At 37.7% G+C, this 21,465-nt stretch overlaps 1 non-coding gene across 1 annotated transcript; it reads left to right on the forward strand.

The window, feature by feature from the left end:
- The first annotated feature begins 13,407 nt into the window (after nucleotides 1-13,407).
- LOC112752145 (small nucleolar RNA R71) lies at nucleotides 13,408-13,515 on the forward strand. The gene has a single exon (XR_003176590.1). It is a non-coding gene; the product is annotated as a small nucleolar RNA R71 (small nucleolar RNA).
- Nucleotides 13,516-21,465: the final 7,950 nt, after the last annotated feature.

Here is a 21,465-nt window from a genome sequence, read left to right on the forward strand (position 1 = left end):
CTTTGGTGTTCAATTTCAGCATGTTCCAACGAGAGTATGTTGCTGACAGTGTAATAGTCATCAGTCTGTTGGCTTGCTCCCAGTTGTTGATATATCAATTGCACTTTGTCACCTTTGGAAAGCCCCTCTGTTGGAATCTTCCTGTTCTTCCAACCCCTTTTTGTTTTGTTTCTGCGTTTCATCCCCTTTTTTGTTGATCTTTCTTTTCTGGCCATAGGCTTACCTTGAGGATCTCCCTCTTCAGTGGCTAATACTCCAATATCCTCTTGGACTTTTTCATCCTTCTGCACAATCTTCTGCCTTGGGATGTTGTTGTGAATCACCTTGTCAATTTCCATATAGTCCCTCCTCTCATTACTAAACTGGGCTTCTGGTAATACCTTCAGAGTGACACTCTTATCATGCATTCTGAGAGTTAGTTCTCCTTGCTCTATGTCTATGATAGCTCTAGCAGTGGCCAAGAATGGCCTTCCCAGTATAATAGAGTCACCATCATCCCCATCTGAATCTAGAACCACAAAATCTGCAGGGTATATGAAATTGTCCACCTTGACCAGAAGGTTTTCAATCATACCCCTGGGGTATACCGTTGACTTATCTATTAGCTCTAGAGATATTTGTACCGGTTTAACTTCCTCTATACGCAGATTTTTCACCAAGGAGGATGGTATTAAGTTAATACTTGCTCCTAGATCGCACATTGCTTTAGTGATGGTTAATTCCCCAATGGTGCAAGGCAGCAAGAAGCTCCCTGGGTCCTCAAGCTTCGGAGGAAGCCCTTTTTGAATCAAGGCCCTGCATTCCTCAGTAAGCAGTATGGTTTCTTTCTCATCCCAACTTCTTTTCTTATTGATAAGCTCCTTCAAAAACTTGGCATACAGAGGCATTTGCTCAAGTGCTTCAGCTAAGGGAATATTGATCTCTAGCTTCTTGAAAGTCTCAAGGAACTTATGAAAATGTTGGTCCTTAGCCTCTTTGTTGAACTTCTGGGGATATGGCAGTGGAGGTGTGATGCTCTTTCCTACTTGTTGCTTTTGATTCTTTGTTGGCTCTTCAATTGCTTCATTCCCCTTTTTTGGAATTTTTGATTGTTCCTCCTTTTCTTGAGTTTGCTTTGAAGCTTGCTTGCTTGCCATTGCATCATCATCATTGGCTTCCTCTGTGTGTGTTGGCTGTTCCTCTTCTAGTGGTCTTTTGCTGCTCTCCAATGTTCTCCCACTCCTTAATTGTATTGCCTTGCATTCTTCCTTAGGATTTGGGATTGTGTCACTCGGCAGTGAGCTTGAAGGTCTCTTAATAGAAATCTGTTTGGAGATCTGCCCAATCTGCCTCTCTAGGCTCTTCATGGAGGCTTCATGGTTCTTGGTTGTCATTTCCTGGTGTTTCAACGTTTTGTCTATCAAGGTCTCCAAGTTAGCGAGTCTTTGAGATTCAGGTGATGCTTGTGGTGGGTTGTGAGATGTGGGTGGTGGATGGTAGGCATTTTGGTTGGTGGACTGGTTATTGGATTGGTACTGGTTGGCGTTGGGGTAGTTGTTTTGAGGTTTTCTGTAGGGGTTCTGCTTAGTTTGCTACTGGTTGTGGTTTTGGTTGTTTCTTGACGTGTTTTGGTTTGAGTTCCTCTGCCATGGTTGTTGGTTTTGGGTGTGATTATCTCCCCATCTGAGGTTTGGGTGGTTCTTCCAGGATGGATTGTATGTATCACCATACACTTCATTTGGTCCTTGGTTGTGCATATACTGTACTTGCTCTTGTTGTTGTTCTTCTTGAGTTTCTTCATTTTACCCCCATGTGGATGATGGTTGGCTTGTGTTAACTGCTGCAACTTGGAGGCTATCAATCCTCTTGGTCATTTGCTCAAATTGTTGTTGAATTTGCTGCTGTATCATCTTGTTTTGAGCCAAGATTGAGTCCACCCCTTCTAGCTCCATTACTCCTCTCCTTTGTGATGGTTGGCGATTTCTTTGATGAGCAAAGAAATATTGATTGTTGGCCACCATGTCAATAAGATTTTGAGCTTCTTCTGCTGTTTTCATCAGTTGCAATGATCCTCCAGCTGAGTGGTCAGGTGATTCTTGAGCCTTTAGAGTGAGTCCTTCATAGAAGTTCTGTAGCTTGTCCTACTCAGTGAACATTTCTGGTGGACATTTCCTCAGCAGAGCCTTGTATCTCTCTCATGCTTCATACAGATTTTCAGCATCCAATTGCGTGAATGTTTGCACCTCAGTCTTCAGCCTGATGACTCTTTGAGGTGGATAGAATTTAGCTAGAAATTTAGTCACCAAGTCATCCCAGCTAGTGATGCTTCCTTGAGGAAAAGTTTCAAGCCATTGTGCGGCCTTGTCCCTTAATGAGAACGGGAACAGCAGAAGCTTGTAAGTTTCAGGATTCACGCCATTGGACTTGACAGTGTCACAAATCCTTAAGAAGGTAGATAGATGTTGATTTGGATCCTCCAATGGTCCTCCCCCAAACGAGCAGTTGTTTTGGACCAATGTAATGAGTTGTGGCTTCAATTCAAAGTTATTTGCATTGACATTAGGGGTGAGAATGCTGCTTCCACAATGTCTAGCATTTGCAAAGGTATAGGAGGCCAATACTCTCCTCTGCTGTGGGTTATTGTTAACCCCTCCTCCTGGATTAGATGGATCTCCTTCCATCTCGTGATATTCTTCCTCAGATTCTTCCTCTCCAACAATATTTTTCCCTCTTTCAATCAGGTGAACCAAAGGGAGGAAAGCCCACTGAAGTGAACAAGATTTATATAGTGAATAAAATGTGACAAACATTTAATCATTGATGTGTGGAAAACGATCCGACACAAAACTCACCGGCAAGTGCACCGGGTCGCATCAAGTAATAATAACTCACGGGAGTGAGGTCGATCCCACAGGGATTGAAGGATTGAGCAATTTTAGTTTAGTGGTTGATTTAGTCAAGCGAATCAAGATTTGGTTGAGAGATTTGTGATTTGCAGAATTTAAATTGCATGGAAAATAAAGGGAATGGGTAATTTGCATGAAATTAAAGAGAACTGAAATTTAAAGTGCTAAATCTTAAAGGGCAAGAAATTAAATGGCAGAAACTTAGAACGCAAGAAATGTAAATTGCAGAATCTTAAAGTGCAAGAATTGTAAATGGCTTGAATTGTAAAGGGAATTGGGAATTGGATTTGCAGAAATTAAACAAGGAAGAGTAAAATTCAACACACAGAAGAGTAGGAGATGCCTTGGGTTGAATTGGATCTAAAACAGAAATATAAAAGAGCTTGAAAAGCAGTAAACAGAGAAATTAAGAATGGGAATCCAGATCTCAGGACTCAAGAGACTAGATAACCAAGTCTAGATCTCAATGCCTTCTTAGATCCAACAAGAGCAATTGCAAAGGAAATGTAAATTGCAGAGAAAGTAGAAGAAGAAGCAATTAACAGAAACTGAAATTCAATTGTGCAGTAAGTAAATAGAGAGATCTCAGGATGAGATTGAAACAGAATTCCTTCAATTCTCCAACCCAAGATCAAAGCAAATGTAATTGAAATTGAAAGCAAGAAAACTAAGAGGAAGGGAATTCAATTCTCCTTCCCCGAGACTTAGAAACTCAAAATTACTCAACACCAAAAGCTCTCCGAAAACTACCTACAAAAACTAAAGGAAAGCTCTCCACACAACTACCCAATCAAAACCGAAAAGAAAAATTTCTCTAAAACTTAAATCTTAAGCTATTTATACACTTTCTTCAAATGGTCTTCAAGCCTTGAATTGGGCCTTTGCTTTTGATGGAATTGGGTTGATAGAGGCCTTGGTTGATTGCTCTTGGAGTTGGAGAGAGAACCGAAGTGAACCGGGTTGGGAATTATAAAAGCTTGAGTAAAAGTTTGAGTAAAAGTTTGAGGCAAACTTTTACTCAAACTTTTTACACCAGCTGCCCCATTCTTGCTGCTACCAACGTTTGAGCTAAAGTTTGGGGTCAAACTTTTGCTCAAACGTTGGCCCCCTTATGCACACTCATGGCGCCAACGTTTGCCAAAAAGTTTGAAGCAAACGTTGGCGCAAACTTTTTCTCTCCAGGGTGTGTTGCTGATGGCGCCAACGTTTGCCAAAAAGTTTGAGGCAAACGTTAGATCAAGCTTTTCTCCCAAAAGTTTGAGCTAAAGTTTGAGGCAAACTTTTGCTCAAGCTTTTTGTTCCCTGGTGTGTTTTCACTTATTCCAAAAGTTTGAGCTAAAGTTTGAGGCAAACTTTTGCTCAAACTTTTTGTTCTCTCTTGCTCCTAGCTATTCCTTCTTGCTTCAACCTTTCTCCAAGCTTTCTTCACCTATCATCAATCAACCAAACACATCAAAGCTTTGCTCAAAATCATGAGTTTGTCATTCTTTCATAATATGTGGCAATTATAGCATAAATCCTCATGAAATTGCATTAATTCATCTATGATTGATTAAATCACAGGAAACATGGAAATCTACCCAATTGGCTTGCTTATGTCTCAAGAAAGTGCATAAATCAATTGAGAACAAAAGAAAAAAAGCTAGTGAAACTAGGCTAAGATGACTTGTCATCAATCATCAAGAAAAATGTTTCTGAATGCACAAGTATTCAAATGAACACACTAATAATCAGGTGAACTAAAGGGAGCAAGCCCACGGAACCGAACAAGATTCATATGGTGAATAATACATGAAAAACATCTAATCATCAAGAAAAATATTTTTGAATGCACAAAGATTCAAATGAACACACTAACAATTGCAAGTAGGACAAATAAATTAGTTAGTAGAGTATTTTATAATCGTTTGAAACCAAATTTTAGTGGGAATTTTAGTAGAGTATTTACCAATGGTTCGGTTGCTTCCTTCGAAATTCGGTTGAGCATCATTTGCTTTGTCCAATGGGCCACCGACGGTGCCGGGGGAGCATCAGGTCCGAACGGGCGAGGGAACTTGGTTTCATGGAAGTATATAAGCATCAACACAAAAACACAGCCATCAACGGACTGTTTTGTTCCCTTTCTCTTGTTTTCAATTCCTTTCATCAAGAAGTTGAGCACATGTTTTGCCCAATCCCACTCCCGAATGTTGTCCACATGAAAGATCGGCAGCTTATGGATCGAGGAGGCCACACTTACTGTCGTCGGCAGTAAGAAGCACTTTTGTATGAAGACAACAAAAGTCCTCTTGTATTTTTGCTGGTTCTTCTCCCTTTCAACGCTCATTTCGAGTAGGGGTGTGCATGGCCTGGCCCGGCCCGAAGACCCGGCTCGGTCCCGAACACTTTAAGGGCTATTTTGGTGTGATTTCACCGGGTCTAGGGTCGGGTAAAGATCTCAAAAATAGACCCGGTCATTATTTCGGGTCGGGTCTGGGCCATGGCTCGGGTCACCCAAAGTTGGCCCTGTGGCCCGGTCATCATACACAATTAATATTTTGTATTATTAGTGATATATGATGGCTATTCTTATGTGAAATTTAAGTATTGTAAACCTTAATATTTTGTGTTATTAGTTATTATAAGACTATAAGTTAATGTTTTATATTTAAAATGCATAAGATTTTAGACTAATATATAATATTGTGTTATTTGTATTGATTTAAATATTTGGTGTTATTGGACAATATTAGTATTGATTATGGTTATGCTTTAATTTTAGAGAAGATTTGGTTCTTATTATATTTTTCTAAGTAAATTTTACTATGTCAAATAATGGTTGGAGTCTTGGAAATTTGGATATTTTCACATGCTAGCATATAAGAAGATATCAAGGTAATGTAATGTTAACGGCCCAGTTTTCACCCGATTTTTATCCGATATAATCGTGGCCCGAAAGTGTATAGGTTTCATCGGGTCTAGGGCCGGGTTCGGGTCTAATAAATAGACCCGGTATTTATTTCGGGTCGGGTCTGGGTCACATCAAGCCCGTTTTCACCCGACCCATGTACACCCCTAAATTATCGAGCACATTCCTTGTTAGAGTCGCTAACGAAATATTTTTGACGCTGTCAAATATTGCCTTGTCTTCCGGATTGAGTTTGATGTAATCAACCTTTTCATCAAAATAATTCCCTCTAATATTTTAATAGCAAAAATCAGCCAAAATTTAATTTTCTGTACACCAATGAACTGAAAATAAGCAGGAAGTAGAAAGTTTATTACCGTCGTTGTTTATGCCCAGCGCAGTTGCTATTTTCCGAGGAGTGATGTATAATTTCGCCTGGAGAGTTTTCAAGCATCCCTTAGTGTCATCATAGCAATCAATCAATTCTTTTAGGAGGGCGTGAGAGACATTCATTTCCGGGACATGTGCCAGGGCACCAAATCCCATTTCTTCCACTATATCTTTTTTCTCCTAACTCATATCCCTGAACACTATTGCTATTACCTTTGTTTGGCATCTACAATCATGAGTTTTCTGTAAGTTTTGAAACAAAATGAGAGGATATATTTATAATACAAAATAGATATTATTCAAATGAGAGCAGATAAATATATTTAATGTGCTTACGTTATAGTGCGGCTTCTCCTTCTTTGTCACCATTGTCTTGTTCTGTATTACTGTAATGAAAAAAATTGGTAAATACTTCACTCAATACACCGATAAGCACAAGCATGTATATCTTAATCAAGTCAATTAAAATGTCACAGGCCACTAAACCGAAACTCATTCATGCACAGAATCAAACATGATAAATAATGAAACAGCTAGGAAATGATTGCTGCATGCAATCACAGTAACCCTAAACCCTGAACAAAGTAAAAGAAGGTAACCAAACCGAACATTGTTTATGTGGTGAATAAATTGTGATAAACTTTTAGTCAATAAGAATAGTATTTCTCCATGCTAAAGAAGTACTAAACAGAGTAACAACCAAGTACAAAGCCCTAGTTACACTATCCACAAAAATGAATGAAAATAACAACAAATTTCATTCCAAGCCCTAGTTATACTGTAAAAATGCAATCACAATAACCCTAAACCCTGAACACATTAAATATCAAGTAAATCAAAATCACAAAGGCCACTGAACTGAACAATGTTCATGCGGTGAATAAATGGTGATCAACTTTCAATCAACAAGAATAGTATTTCTCCATACAAAAGAAGTACTAAACAGAGTAACAACCAATTTCAAAGCCCTAGTTAAACTATCCACTGAACTGAATGAAAATAACAACAAATTTTATTTAAAGTCCAAAGTCCTAATTATACCGTAAGAATGCAATCACAGCAACCCTAATCCCTGAACAAACTAAAAGAATGCCATCGAACCGAAAATTGTTTATGTGGTGAATAAATGGTGATCAACTTTCAGTTAAAAAGAATAGTTTTTCTCCATGCTAAAGAAGTACTGAATAGAGTAACAGCCAAGTACAAAGTCCTAGTTACACTATCCACTGAACTGAATGAAAATAACAACAAATTTCATTCCAAGCCCTAGTTATACTGTAAAAATGCAATCGCAATAACCCTAAACCCTGAAAACATTAAATATCAAGTAAATCAAAATCACAAAGGCCACCGAACTGAACCATGTTCATGTGGTGAATAAATGGTGATCAACTTTCAATCAACAAGAATAGAATTTCTCAACGCAAAAGATGTACTGAACAGAGTAACAACCAATTTCAGAGCCCTAGTTAAACTATCCACTGAACTGAATGAAAATAACAACAAATTTTATTCAAAGTCCTAGTTATACTGTAAGAATGCAATCACAGTAACCCTAAACCCTAAACAAAGAAAAAGAAGGCCACCGAACCGAACATTGTTTATGTGGTGAATAAATGGTGATCAACTTTCAATCAACAAGAATAGTATTTCTCCATGCTAAAGAAGTACTAAACAGAGTAATGGTATGCGAAATTATTACTCTGAGGTTGTAAAATTTGTTGTTCGTTCTCTCCCTGGCAATAGCGCCACAACTGGTACACAATACCATGGTCCAGACATAACTTCACAACTTCGCACAACTAACCAGCAAGTGCACTGGGTCGTCCAAGTAATAAAACCTTACGTGAGTAAGGGTCGATCCCACGGAGATTGTTGGTATGAAGCAAGCTATGGTCACCTTGTAAATTTCAGTCAGGCGGATATCAAATGGTTATGGGGTTTTTGAATAATAATAATAAATAAACAGAAAATAAAGATAGAAATACTTATGTAATTCATTGGTGAAAATTTCAGATAAGCGTATAGAGATGCTTGCGTTCCTCTGAATCTCTGCTTTCCCGCTGTCTTCATCCAATCAGTCTTACTCCTTTCCATGGCAAACTTTATGTAAGGGCATCACCGTCGTCAATGGCTACATCTCATCCTCTCTGTGAAAATGGTCCGATGCGCTGTCACTGCATGGCTAATCATCTGGAGGCATCACCGTTGTCAATGGCTACATCCCATCCTCTCTGTGAAAATGGTTCGATGCGCTGTCACTGCATGGCTAATCATCTGGAGGTTCTCGATCATACTGGAATAGGATTTACTATCCTTTTGCGTCTGTTACTACGCCCAGCACTCGCGAGTTTGAAGTTCGTCACAGTCATTCAATCCCTAAATCCTACTCGGAATACCACAGACAAGGTTTGGACTTTCCGGATTCTCATGAATGCTGCCATCAATCTAGCTTATACCACGAAGATTCTGATTAAGAGATCCAAGAGATAATCATCCAATCTAAGGTGGAACGGAAGTGGTTGTCAGGCACGTATTCGTATGGGAATGATGATGATTGTCACGTTCATCACATTCATATTGAAATGTGAATGAATCTCTTAGAAGTGGAATAAGTTGAATTGAATAGAGAAACAGGAGTACTTTGCATTAATTCGTGAGGAACAGCAGAGCTCCACACCTTAATCTATGGTGTGTAGAAACTTTACCGTTGAAAATACATAAGTGATAAGGTCCAGGCATGGCCGAATGGCCAGCCCCCAAATGTGATCAATATGATCCTAAAATGAACTAAAAATCCTCAGATGATCCGAAGATTCCGAAGATGTCTAATACAATAGTAAAAAGTCCTATTTATACTAAACTAGTTACTAGGGTTTACAGAAGTAAGTAATTGATGCATAAATCCACTTCCGAGGCCCACTTGGTGTGTGCATGGGCTGAGCTTGAATGTTACATGTGCAGAGGCTCTTTCTGGAGTTGAACGCCAGTTTGTAACGTGTTTTTGGCGTTCAACTCTGGTTTGTAACGTGTTTCTGGCGTTTAGCTCCAGACTGCAGCGTAGAACTGGCGTTCAACGCTTTTTTGCGTCATCTAAACTCGGCCAAAGTATGGACTATTATATATTTCTGGAAAGCCCTGGATGTCTACTTTCCAACGCAATTGGAAGCGCGCCATTTTGAGTTCTGTAGTTGCAGAAAATCCACTTTGAGTGCAGGAAGGTCAGAATCCAACAGCATCAGCAGTCCTTCTTCTACCTCTGAATCTGATTTTTGCTCAAGTTCCTCAATTTCAGCCAGAAAATACCTGAAATCACAGAAAAACACACAAACTCATAGTAAAGTCCAGAAATGTGAATTTAACATAAAAACTAATAAAAATATCCCTAAAAGTAACTAGATCCTACTAAAAATATACTAAAAACAATGCCAAAAAGCGTATAAATTATCCGCTCATCACAACACCAAACTTAAATTGTTGCTTGTCCCCAAGCAACTAAAAATCAAATAGGATAAAAAGAAGAGAATATACTATAAATTCCAAAATATCAATGAAACATAGCTCCAATCAGATGAGCGGGACTTGTAGCTTTTTGCCTCTTGAATAGTTTTGGCATCTCACTTTATCCATTGAGGTTCAGAATGATTGGCATCTATAGGAACTCAGAGTTCAGATAGTGTTATTGATTCTCCTATTTCAGTATGTTGATTCTTGAACACAGCTACTTTATGAGTCTTGGCCGTGGCCCTAAGCACTTTGTTTTTCAGTATTACCACCAGATACATAAATGCCACAGACACATAACTGGGTGAACCTTTTCAGATTGTGACTCAGCTTTGCTAAAGTCCCCAATTAGAGGTGTCCAGGGTTCTTAAGCACACTCTTTTTTTGCTTTGGACCTTGACTTTAACCGCTCAGTCTCAAGTTTTCACTTAACACCTTCACGCCACAAGCACATGGTTAGGGACAGCTTGGTTTAGCCGCTTAGGCCAGGATTTTATTCCTTTAGGCCCTCCTATCCACTGATGCTCAAAGCCTTGGGATCCTTTTTATTTACCCTTGCCTTTTGGTTTTAAGGGTTATTGGCTTTTTGCTCTTGCCTTTTGGTTTTAAGAGCTTTTGGCTTTTTCTGCTTGCTTTTTCTTTTTCTTTCTATTTTTTCCCCATTTTTTTTGTCTGCAAGCTTTGTATTCACTGCTTTTTCTTGCTTCAAGAATCAATTTTATGATTTTTCAGATTATCAAATAACATATCTCCTTGTCATCATTCTTTCAAGAGCTAACATATTTAACATTCATAAACAACAACTTCAAAAGACATATGCACTATTCAAGCATTCATTCAGAAAACAAAAAGTATTGTCACCACATCAATATAATTAAACTAAGTTCAAGGATAAATTTGAAACTCATGTACTTCTTGTTCTTTTGAATTAAAAACATTTTTCATTTAAGAGAGGTGATGGATTCATGGGACATTCATAACTTTAAGAGAAAGTTACTAAATACTAATGATCATGTAATAAGACACTATCATAGATAAGCATTTAACATAAAAAAATGAAAAACAGAAAATTTAAGAACAAGGAATGAGTCCATCTTAGTGATGGTGGCGTTTCCTTCTTGAGGAACCAATGATGTCCTTGAGCTCTTCTATGTCTCTTCCTTGTCTTTGTTGCTCCTCCCTCATTGCTCTTTGATCTTCTCTAATTTCATGCAGGATGATGGAGTGCTCTTGATGTTCCACCCTTAGTTGCTCCCAATAATTGTGTGGAGGAAAATGTATCCCCTGAGGTATCTCAAGGATCTCTTGATTTGCAGTCAAATGTTCTACCACTGAGCTATAGACCCTTGAGATGAATCTCTCCATCTCATATGACTTGAAGGTGGAAGCTTTTGTCTTCCCTTTCTTCTTTCTAGAGGTTTCTCTGGCCTTAGGTGCCATCAATGGTTATGGAAAAAAAAGCTATGCTTTTACCACACCAAACTTAGAATTTTGCTCGCCCTCGAGCAAGAGAAGAAAAAATAGATGAAGAAGAAGATGTGGAAGAATCTAGGATTATGAGGAGGGAAGGTGGGGATCCTGTGGGGTCCACAAATCCTGAGATGATCCTGTGAAGTCCACAGATCTTGAGGTGTCAAGGATTTACATCCCTGCACCAATTAGGCATGTAAAATGCCTTTGCATGCAATTCTGGCGTTTAAATGCCGAACTGATGCTTGTTCTGGGCGTTCAACGCCCAGATGCAGCATGTTTCTGGCATTGAACACCAGTTCTATGCTTGTTTCTGGCGTTCAGCGCCAGATCCATGCTCTGTTCTGGCGTTGAACGCCAGCCAGATGCTCCTTACTGGCGTTTAAACGCTAGTAAGTCCTTCCTCTAGGGTGTGATTTTTCTTCTGCTGTTTTTGATTTTTCTTCAATTTTTCCAGTTGTTTTTGTGACTCCACATGATCATGAACCTATGAAGACATATAACTAATAAAAAAATATAATTAAAAAATAAAAATTGGGTTGCCTCCCAACAAGCGCTTCTTTAATGTCAATAGCTTGACATTGGGCTCTCACAGAGCCACAAGGTGATTAGGTCAATTTTATAGACTCCCAACACCAAACTTAGAGTTTGGATATGGGAGTTCAACACCAAACTTAGAATTTGGCTGAGGCCTTTCAACACCAAACTTAGAGTTTGACTGTGGGGCTTTAGTTGACTCTGTACTGAGAGAAGCTTTTCATGCTTCCTCTCCATTGTTACAGAGGATGATCCTTGAGTTTTAAACACAAGGTTGTCCTCATTTAGTTGAAGGATCAATTCTTCTCTGTCCACATCAATCACAGCTCTTGCTGTGGCTAGGAAGGGTCTTCCAAGGATGATGGATTCATCCTCATCCCTCCCAGTATCCAGGATTATGAAATCAGCAGGGATGTAAAGGCCTTCAACCTTTACTAACATGTCCTCTACTTGTCCATAAGCCTGTTTTCTGGAATTGTCTGCCATTTCTAATGAGATTTTAGCAGCTTGCACCTCAAAGATTCCTAGTTTCTCCATTACAGAGAGTGGCATGAGGTTTATTCCTGACCCAAGGTCACATAGAGCCTTCTCAAAGGTCATGGTGCCTATGGTACAAGGTATTAGGAACTTTTCAGGATCCTGTTTCTTCTGAGGCAATCTCAGTTGATCCAATGCATTTAGTTCATTGGTGAACAGGGGAGGTTCATCTCCCCAAGTCTCATTACCAAATAAATTGGCATTCAGCTTCATGATTGCACCAAGGAACTTGGCAGCTTGCTCTTCAGTAACATCCTCATTCTCTTCTAAAGAGGAATACTCATCAGAGCTCATGAAGGGCATAAGGAGGTTTAATGGGATCTCTATGGTCTCTAGATGAGCCTCAGAGTCCTTTGGTTCCTCAGAGGGAAACTCCTTACTGATCACTGGACGTCCCAGGAGGTCTTCCTCCTTGGGATTCACGTCCTCCTCCTCTCTTGTGGGTTCGGCCATGATAGTCAATTCAATGGCCTTGCACTCTCCTTTTGGATTTTCTTCTGTATTGCTTGGGAGAGCACTAGGAGGGGTTTCAGTGATCTTCTCACTCAGCTGGCCCACTTGTGCCTCCAAATTTCTAATGGAGGACCTTGTTTCATTCATGAAACTCAGAGTGGCCTTAGATAGATCAGAGACTAAATTTGCTAAATTAGAGGTATTTTGTTCAGAGTTCTCTGTCTGTTGCTGAGTGGATGATGGAAAAGGCTTGCTATTGCTAAACCTGTTTCTTCCACCATTATTAAAGCCTTGTTGAGGCTTTTGTTGATCCTTCCATGAGAGATTTGGGTGATTTCTCCATGAGGGATTATAGGTGTTTCCATATGGTTCACCCATGTAATTCACCTCTGCTATTGCAGGGTTTTCAGGATCATAAGCTTCTTCTTCAGAAGATGCCTTTTGAGTACTGTTGGATGCAGCTTGCATTCCATTCAGACTCTGAGAAATCATATTGACTTGCTGAGTCAATATGGCATTCAGAGTATCAATTTCAAGAACTCCCTTCTTCTGAGGCGTCCTATTACTCACAAGATTCCTCTCAGAAGTGTACATGAACTGGTTATTAGCAACCATGTCAATGAGTTCTTGAGCTTCTGTAGGCATTTTCTTTAGGTGAATGGATCCACCTGCAGAAGTATCCAATGACATCTTAGCTAATTCAGACAGACCATCATAGAATATATCCAGGATGGTCCATTCTGAAAGCATGTCAAAAGGACACTTTTTGGTCAGTTGCTTGTATCTCTCCCAAGCTTCATAGAGGGATTCACCTTCCTTCTATCTGAAGGTTTAAACATCCACTCTAAGCTTACTCAGCTTTTGAGGAGGAAAGAACTTGGCTAAGAAAGCCGTGACCAGCTTATCCCAAGAGTTCAGGCTATCTTTGGGTTGAGAGTCCAACCACACTCTAGCTCTGTCTCTTACAGCAAACGAGAAAAGCATGATCCTGTAGACTTCAGGATCTATTCCATTAGTCTTAACAGTATCACAGATCTGCAAAAATTTAGTTAAGAACTAAAAATGATCTTCAGATGGAAGTCCATGAAACTTGCAGTTCTGCTGCATCAGAGAAACTAATTGAGGTTTCAGCTCAAAATTGTTTGCTCCAATGGTAGGAATTAAGATGCTTCTTCCATGTAAATTGGAATTAGGTGCAGTGAAGTCACCAAGCATCCTCCTTGCATTATTATTATTTTCGGCTGCCATCTCCTCTTCCTGTTCAAAAATTCCTGTAAGGTTGTCTCTAGATTGTTGTATTTTAGCTTCTCTTAGTTTCCTTTTCAGAGTCCTTTCAAGTTCAGGATCTGCTTCAACAAGAATGTTCTTGTCCTTGCTCCTGCTCATATGAAAAAGAAAGGAAAAAAATAATAATAGGGATCCTTTTTACCAGAGTATAGAGGTTCCCTTGTCGTTAGTAGAAGAAGAAAAAGGAATAAGAGTGAAGAAGAATGGATAATCCAAACACAAGGGTGAGGATAAGAGCAGTGATTTGAAATGAAGAGAAGTGTTAGTAAATGAATAAATAAATAGAAGAAGATGAGAGAGAGAAGTTTTCGAAAATAATTTTTGAAAAAAAAGTTAGTGATTTTCGAAAATTAAAGGGGGAAAAATTAAAATCAAAATTTGAAACAATTAGTTAATTAAAAGAATTTTGGAAAAGGAGGGAGATAATTTTCGAAAATTAGAGAGGGAAAATTAGTTAGGTGGTTTTGAAAAAGATAAGAAACAAATAAAAAGTCAATTAGTTCGTTGAAAAAGATTTGAAATTCAAATTTTAAAAGATAAGAAGATAAGAAGTTAGAAAATATATTTTAAAATCAAATTTTTGAAAAAGATATGATATGAAGAGATATGATTAAAAATATATCATTTTGAAAGAGGTAAGATAAAAAGATATTTTTGAAAAGATATGATTGAAATTAGTTTTGAAAAAGATTTGATTTTTAAAATCACAATTAATGACTTGATTCACAAGAGATCACAAGATATGATTCTAGAACTTAAAGTCTGAATCTTTCTCAACAAGTAAGTAACAAACTTGAAATTTTTGAATCAAAACATTAATTGTTGATGATATTTTCGAAAATATAATATAAAATTAAGAAAAATATTTTTGAAAAATATTTTTAAAATTTTCGAAAATAAATAAGAAAAATGAAAAAGATTTTATTTTTGAAAATAATTTTGAAAAAGATAAGATTTTCAAATTGAAAATTTGATTTGACTCATAAGAAATAACAAAATTTTAAAATTTTTTGAAAAAGTCAACTCAAATTTTCGAATTTATGAGAAGAAAAGGGAAAGATATTTTTTTTTATTTTTTAATTTTTAATGATGAGAGAGAAAAACATGAAAAAGACTCATAACATAAAAATTATGAATCAAAACACACAATGCATGCAAGAACACTATGAATGTCAAGATGAACACCAAGAACACTTTGAATGTCAAGATGAACATCAAGACTTATTTTTGAAAAATTTTCAAGAAAAAAGAAAACATGCAAGACACTAAACTTAGAAATTTTTCATGTATAGACACTATGAATGCAAAAATGCATATGAAAAACAAGAAAAGACACAAAACAAGAAAATATGAAGATCAAACAAGAAGACTGGCCAAGAACAACTTGAAGATCATGAAGAACACTATGAATGAATGAATTTTCGAAAAATGCATAAAAAATTTTAGAAAAAATGCAATTGATACCAAACTTAAAAAATGACTCAAGACTCAAACAAGAAACAAAAATATTTTTGATTTTATGATTTTATTAATTTTTTTGGATTTTTGTATATTTTTATTTTTTTGAAAATTATTTGAAGAAGAAAAATAAAGATTTCAAAATTTTTTAATATGAATTCCAGGAATCTTTCAATGTTGGCCTAAAGCTCCAATCCAAGGGTTGGGCATGGCTTAATAGCCAGCCAGCTTTAGGATATAAATCAGGCATGCAACAGCTGATATTCCAATTAACTTGCCTCTATGCTGATGGTTGGAAGCCCCTATCCAAAAGGATTAAACCTGGCTTTACAGCCAGCCAGGCTTCAACATGCTTCGTGAAACACCAGAATTCATTCTTAAAAATTCTGAAGAAAAATATAAAATTTTTTTGAAAAGATTTATTTTTTTTTGAATATTAAATGGGAAAAACGAAAAAGAAGGAAATATTTTTGAAAAATTTTTGAAAACTTTTTGAAAACAAAATAAGAAGAAAATTACCTAATCTGAGCAACAGGATGAACCGTCAGTTGTCCAAACTCGAACAATCCCCGGCAACGGCGCCAAAAACTTGGTATGCGAAATTGTTACTCTGAGGTTGTAAAATTTGTTGTTCGTTCTCTCCCTGGAAATGGCGCCACAACTGGTACACAATACCATGGTCTAGACATAACTTCACAACTTCGCACAACTAACCAGCAAGTGCACTGGGTCGTCCAAGTAATAAAACCTTACGTGAGTAAGGGTCGATGCCATGGAGATTGTTGGTATGAAGCAAGCTATGGTCACCTTGTAAATCTCAGTCAGGCGGATATCAAATGGTTATGGGGTTTTTGAATAATAATAATAAATAAACAGAAAATAAAGATAGAAATACTTATGTAATTCATTGGTTAGAATTTCAGATAAGCGTATAGAGATGCTTGCGTTCCTCTGAATCTCTGCTTTTCCGTTGTCTTCATCCAATCAGTCTTACTCCTTTCCATGGCAAACTTTATATAAGGGCATCACCGTCGTCAATGGCTACATCTCATCCTCTCTGTGAAAATGGTCCGATGCGCTGTCACTGCATGGCTAATCATCTGGAGGCATCACCGTTGTCAATGGCTACATCCCATCCTCTCTGTGAAAATGGTCCGATGCGCTGTCACTGCATGGCTAATCATCTGGAGGTTCTCGATCATACTGGAATAGGATTTACTATCCTTTTGCGTCTGTCACTACGCCCAGCACTCGCAAGTTTGAAGTTCGTCACAGTCATTCAATCCCTGAATCCTACTCGGAATACCACAGACAAGGTTTAGACTTTCTGGATTCTCATGAATGCCGCCATCAATCTAGCTTATACCACGAAGATTCTGATTAAGAGATCCAAGAGATAATCCTCCAATCTAAGGTGGAATGGAAGTGGTTGTCAGGCACGCATTCGTATGGGAATGATGATGATTGTCACGTTCATCACATTCATATTGAAATGCGAACGAATATCTTAGAAGTGGAATAAGTTGAATTGAATAGAGAAACAGGAGTACTTTGCATTAATTCGTGAGGAACAGCAGAGCTCCACACCTTAATCTATGGTGTGTAGAAACTTTACCGTTGAAAATACATAAGTCATAAGGTCCAAGCATGGCCGAATGGCCAGCCCCCAAATGTGATCAATATGATCCTAAGATGAACTAAAATTCCTCAGATGATCCGAAGATTCTGAAGATGTCTAATACAATAGTAAAAAGTCTTATTTATACTAAACTAGTTACTAGGGTTTACAGAAGTAAGTAATTGATGCATAAATCCACTTCCGGGGCCCACTTGGTGTGTGCTTGGGATGAGCTTGAATGTTACACGTGCAGAGGCTCTTTCTGGAGTTGAACGCCAGTTTGTAACGTGTTTCTGGCGTTCAACTCTGGTTTGTGACGTGTTTCTGGCGTTTAACTCCAGACTGCAGCGTAGAACTGGCGTTCAACGCCCTTTTGCGTCGTCTAAACTCGGCCAAAGTATGGACTATTATATATTGCTAGAAATCCCTGGATGTCTAATTTCCAACGCAATTGAAAGCGCGCCATTTTGAGTGCAGGGAGGTCAGAATCCAACAGCATCAGCAGTCCTTCTTCTACCTCTGAATCTGATTTTTGCTCAAGTCCCTCAATTTCAGCCAGAAAATACCTGAAATCACAGAAAAACACACAAACTCATAGTAAAGTCCAGAAATGTGAATTTAGCATAAAAACTAATAAAAATATCCCTAAAAGTAACTAGATCCTACTAAAAACATACTAAAAACAATGCCAAAAAACGTATAAATTATCCGCTCATCAAGTAACAACCAAGTACAAAGCCCTAGTTATTCTATCCACTGAACTGAATGAAAATAATAACAAATTTTATTCCAAGCCCTAGTTATACTGTAAAAATGCAATCACAATAGTTCGATCTACTAAACAAAGCAAATCAATCCAGTAAACCTAAAATGCAACTAGGAGAAACACAACATTGCATGATTTCAAATGAACAGTAATTTTTCTCATACCTTTGGTAGTTTCTGTTGCTTTTTTCGTTCGTTTCTGGTTGTTCCTTGCCAAATTTTCTCACGATTCTTTGGCAGTAGTGGTTTTCGCAGAGAACGTGATTGAAGTTTGAGTGATTTTGAGAGAGATTCGAAGAGAAGGAGCGGTTTCATGTAGTGGTTTCGTGTTGAGGAAGAAGTAATATTTTTTCATAATGAGCAACTCTAGTAGCAGCAGTAGTTTAGCATTTTCAATCGACGGCAATAATGCTCTGTCAATTTCCAGCACCCATTCTGTCCCTTTGGCAGCAACCATGGTGGTTCTGGGCAGCTGCAGTAATAGCAACAGGGGAAAATGGCCTCCTCTCCTTTCTGGTTTGTGATTCCAGTGGCAGAAGTGACATTCCTGAAACATATCAGAATTAGAATGAGTAGCAAAAATCTCTGAGCAGTTCCGGCGAGCTCCATCAATAACGGCTTGAACCAAGGCGACCCAGGTAGCGGCAACGACAACCATCGCGATGGCGTTGGCTACGAGGATGGTGACGACGATAGCCCTAGACGATGACGATGGCTTCGCGCAGCTCCAATGGTAGCGACGGTTGTAGCTTGAGGCGACAGCAACAACGCACAGTTTCTCACAATAGATCGTGCTCTTCCTCGCACCACTGGCTCACGTCATCCTCCCCCAAGCGTCGTGCTCTCCTTCACGTGCATCATTCTCCCTCGTTCGCGTGATGATGGCGGCAGCAAATGAGTTCGACGACGCTAGCAGCAACAACACAGGCTCCGGTGATGGGGTGCGGTGGTGGCACAAGGTAGCAGCTCCTCCCTGGTCGACGCCCTCTTCTCCCTCTCCTTCCCTTCTTCTGTCTTGCGGTGCTTACCTTCTTTCTCTCTTCTCTCTTCTCTCTGCATTTCCCAGAACGGGTGGGGGTTTTAGTGTTTTTAATTAAGAATTTAGGAATAATTAGGTTTTCAATTTGAGAATTACGATTTCTACTTTTAGGAATTTAGAATTAGGGTTAGATTTTTATAAAGAAACAAGGATAGAATAAGTATTTTAATAAAATTGAAGATAGAATAATAATTTAAAAATTAAATATACTTCATTAAAAATATTTAAAAAACAATTTATCAACATATTACTGAGTTCAAATAATTATTTTTAATTTAAATTATAAAATGAGCAGGTTAATTACACTTTATAAAATACAATTTAAATCTAAAATATGAATTATATAAATTAAATCATTTAACTACATTATTTCTTCATTACGAAAATTTTAATTTCAAATTATATAAAATGACCAATTATAATAAAATTACACAAAAAAATTAATTAATTTAAACTGAAAATATTTATAAGATCAATTTAATCATTCTTAATAGATTATTTTCTAAAAATAAAAAACTCGATATAAATCATAAATTATTCATAATGGAAGTTACTTAAATTAAATTATATAATTCTTCCATTACTAAATTTTAATCTCTATTATGCAAAATATTCAATTATAATAAAATTACATAAGATTCTTGATTGATTTAAAATCATCTTATCTCCTAATTTATTTAATTACTTTTAGTAAAAAAAAATTTCTTATAATAAAATCTTCATCAAATATAATAAATTATAGATAACTCATTATTTAATTTTACAAAAATTCTGATTGTTACATTTGGTGTCTTGCATGATTCGTGACATTCAATTAGAGAATTGCATGTGTGATCTAGGATCTTGGGTAAGCATTATGCCACTTTCGGATTACGATAGGTTGGATCTTTCACCTTTAAAGAGGTTGGCCGTTAAATTTGTGTTGGCAGACAAGAGTATCATCTTGGTTGTGGGCTTTGCGAAACATGTGCTGTTGATCATCAAAAATATAATAGCCTATATTTTGCTCTATAAATAAAGGCCCAAAACTGGCGTTCAGCGCCAGCTACCAACCCCATTCCTGGCATTGGACGCCCAAAAGGAAGTAGCTGGCACCCAACGCCCAAAAAGGAGTCCAAAGATGGCGTCCAATGCCCCATACAGAGTACCAACTCGTGGCTTCACCCCAAGCTCAGCCCAAACACTCAACTCAAGTGGGCCCAAAGATGGACTTCGCACCCCTAGTCTATTCTACCATATTTTTGTACTTGTTAGTAATTAGATTAGCATATATAGAACAAGGATCATCCTTGTTCAGGACCTTATGCCATATTTTCGAATACATTACTACTTTATGTAAGCTATGAGTCATGGACCTCCTAGGTTAGGGTTAGGATCTTTGCTGACTTTTATGGATTAATAATATCACTGCTCTATGTCAATCTATGCTTGATTCTATTGTAAGATATATCTTCGTTCTTCATCCTAATGAATTGGGAGTGTAACTTGACCGTCTTCCCTGTTTTACATGGGTTCTTGCAAGTCCTTGACGGGATAGTACTGAACCACAAGCTTGATTATACATCTCTTAGACGGCTAATCCACGACTTCGTTGGGGACTTGGAGACATCAGTTCAGCCGAGGTACGAGGCAATTAGGGCCTTTGTGGTATAGGCTAGAATCATGAAGCAGCATTCTCTGATATGGAAGATCCGACCTTGTCTATGGCACTTTGAGTAAGATCAGCAAGGGAATGGACCGTAGGAGCTTCACCCCTGTTCAGATTGGATAACCACTGACCTGGCGTTTGATCTGAAGCAGAGGAGATTAATGACCACTGACTTGGCGTTAATCACTTATAGCATGCCATGGAATGAATCATCAGAAGTTGAAGTACATAGTGAGAAAAGTTGATCCAGAAGGAGGAAGCATCTCCGAAGCCTCAATCGTTCTCTTATCAATTGATTTCACACCTATCCAGTAATACTTTATTTATTTTGTTTTTATGCATTTTTCCACAATAACTATATTTTCTATCTGCCTGACTAAGATCTACAAGTTAGCCATTGCTTGTTCAAAACAATAATCTCCATGGGATCAATCCTCACTCACTTGAGGTATTACTTGGACGACCCGGTGTACTTGCTGGTCTATCTGTGCGAATATTGCGGAGTCAATTTCATGCACCAAGTTTTTGGCGCCATTGCCAGGGATTGTTCGTGTTTGACAAACTACCAAACTATCTTGTTGCTTAAATTAGGTACTAAGCCGTAATTTTACTCTTTTAATTGTGTCTTTTGTTTTCTTTTTCAAAAACTTATTAAAAATCCATCTTTTCTTTGTCTTTTGTTTGAGTCTAGTGTTAGTTCTTAAGTTTGGTGTCCTATCTATTTTTATCTTTTTCTTTAAAATTTTTTGAAAATTGTTCTTGAGTGTTCTTCTTGGTATTCAAGTTGTTCTTGTTTCTCTTTTTGTTTGATCTTAAATTTTTTAAGTTTGGTGTCGTTTGGTATTTTTCTTTCTAATTTTCAAAAAACTAGTGTCTTTGATCTAAAAATTTTAAGTTTGGTGTCTTTTGGTTGTTTTTCTCTTCCTTCATTAATTCAAAAAAAATCAAAAAAATATTTCTTTTATCTTTATTCAAATTTTTGAAAAT

Source organism: Arachis hypogaea, chromosome 15, assembly GCF_003086295.3.
Source record: "Arachis hypogaea cultivar Tifrunner chromosome 15, arahy.Tifrunner.gnm2.J5K5, whole genome shotgun sequence".
Lineage (NCBI taxonomy): Eukaryota > Viridiplantae > Streptophyta > Magnoliopsida > Fabales > Fabaceae > Arachis > Arachis hypogaea.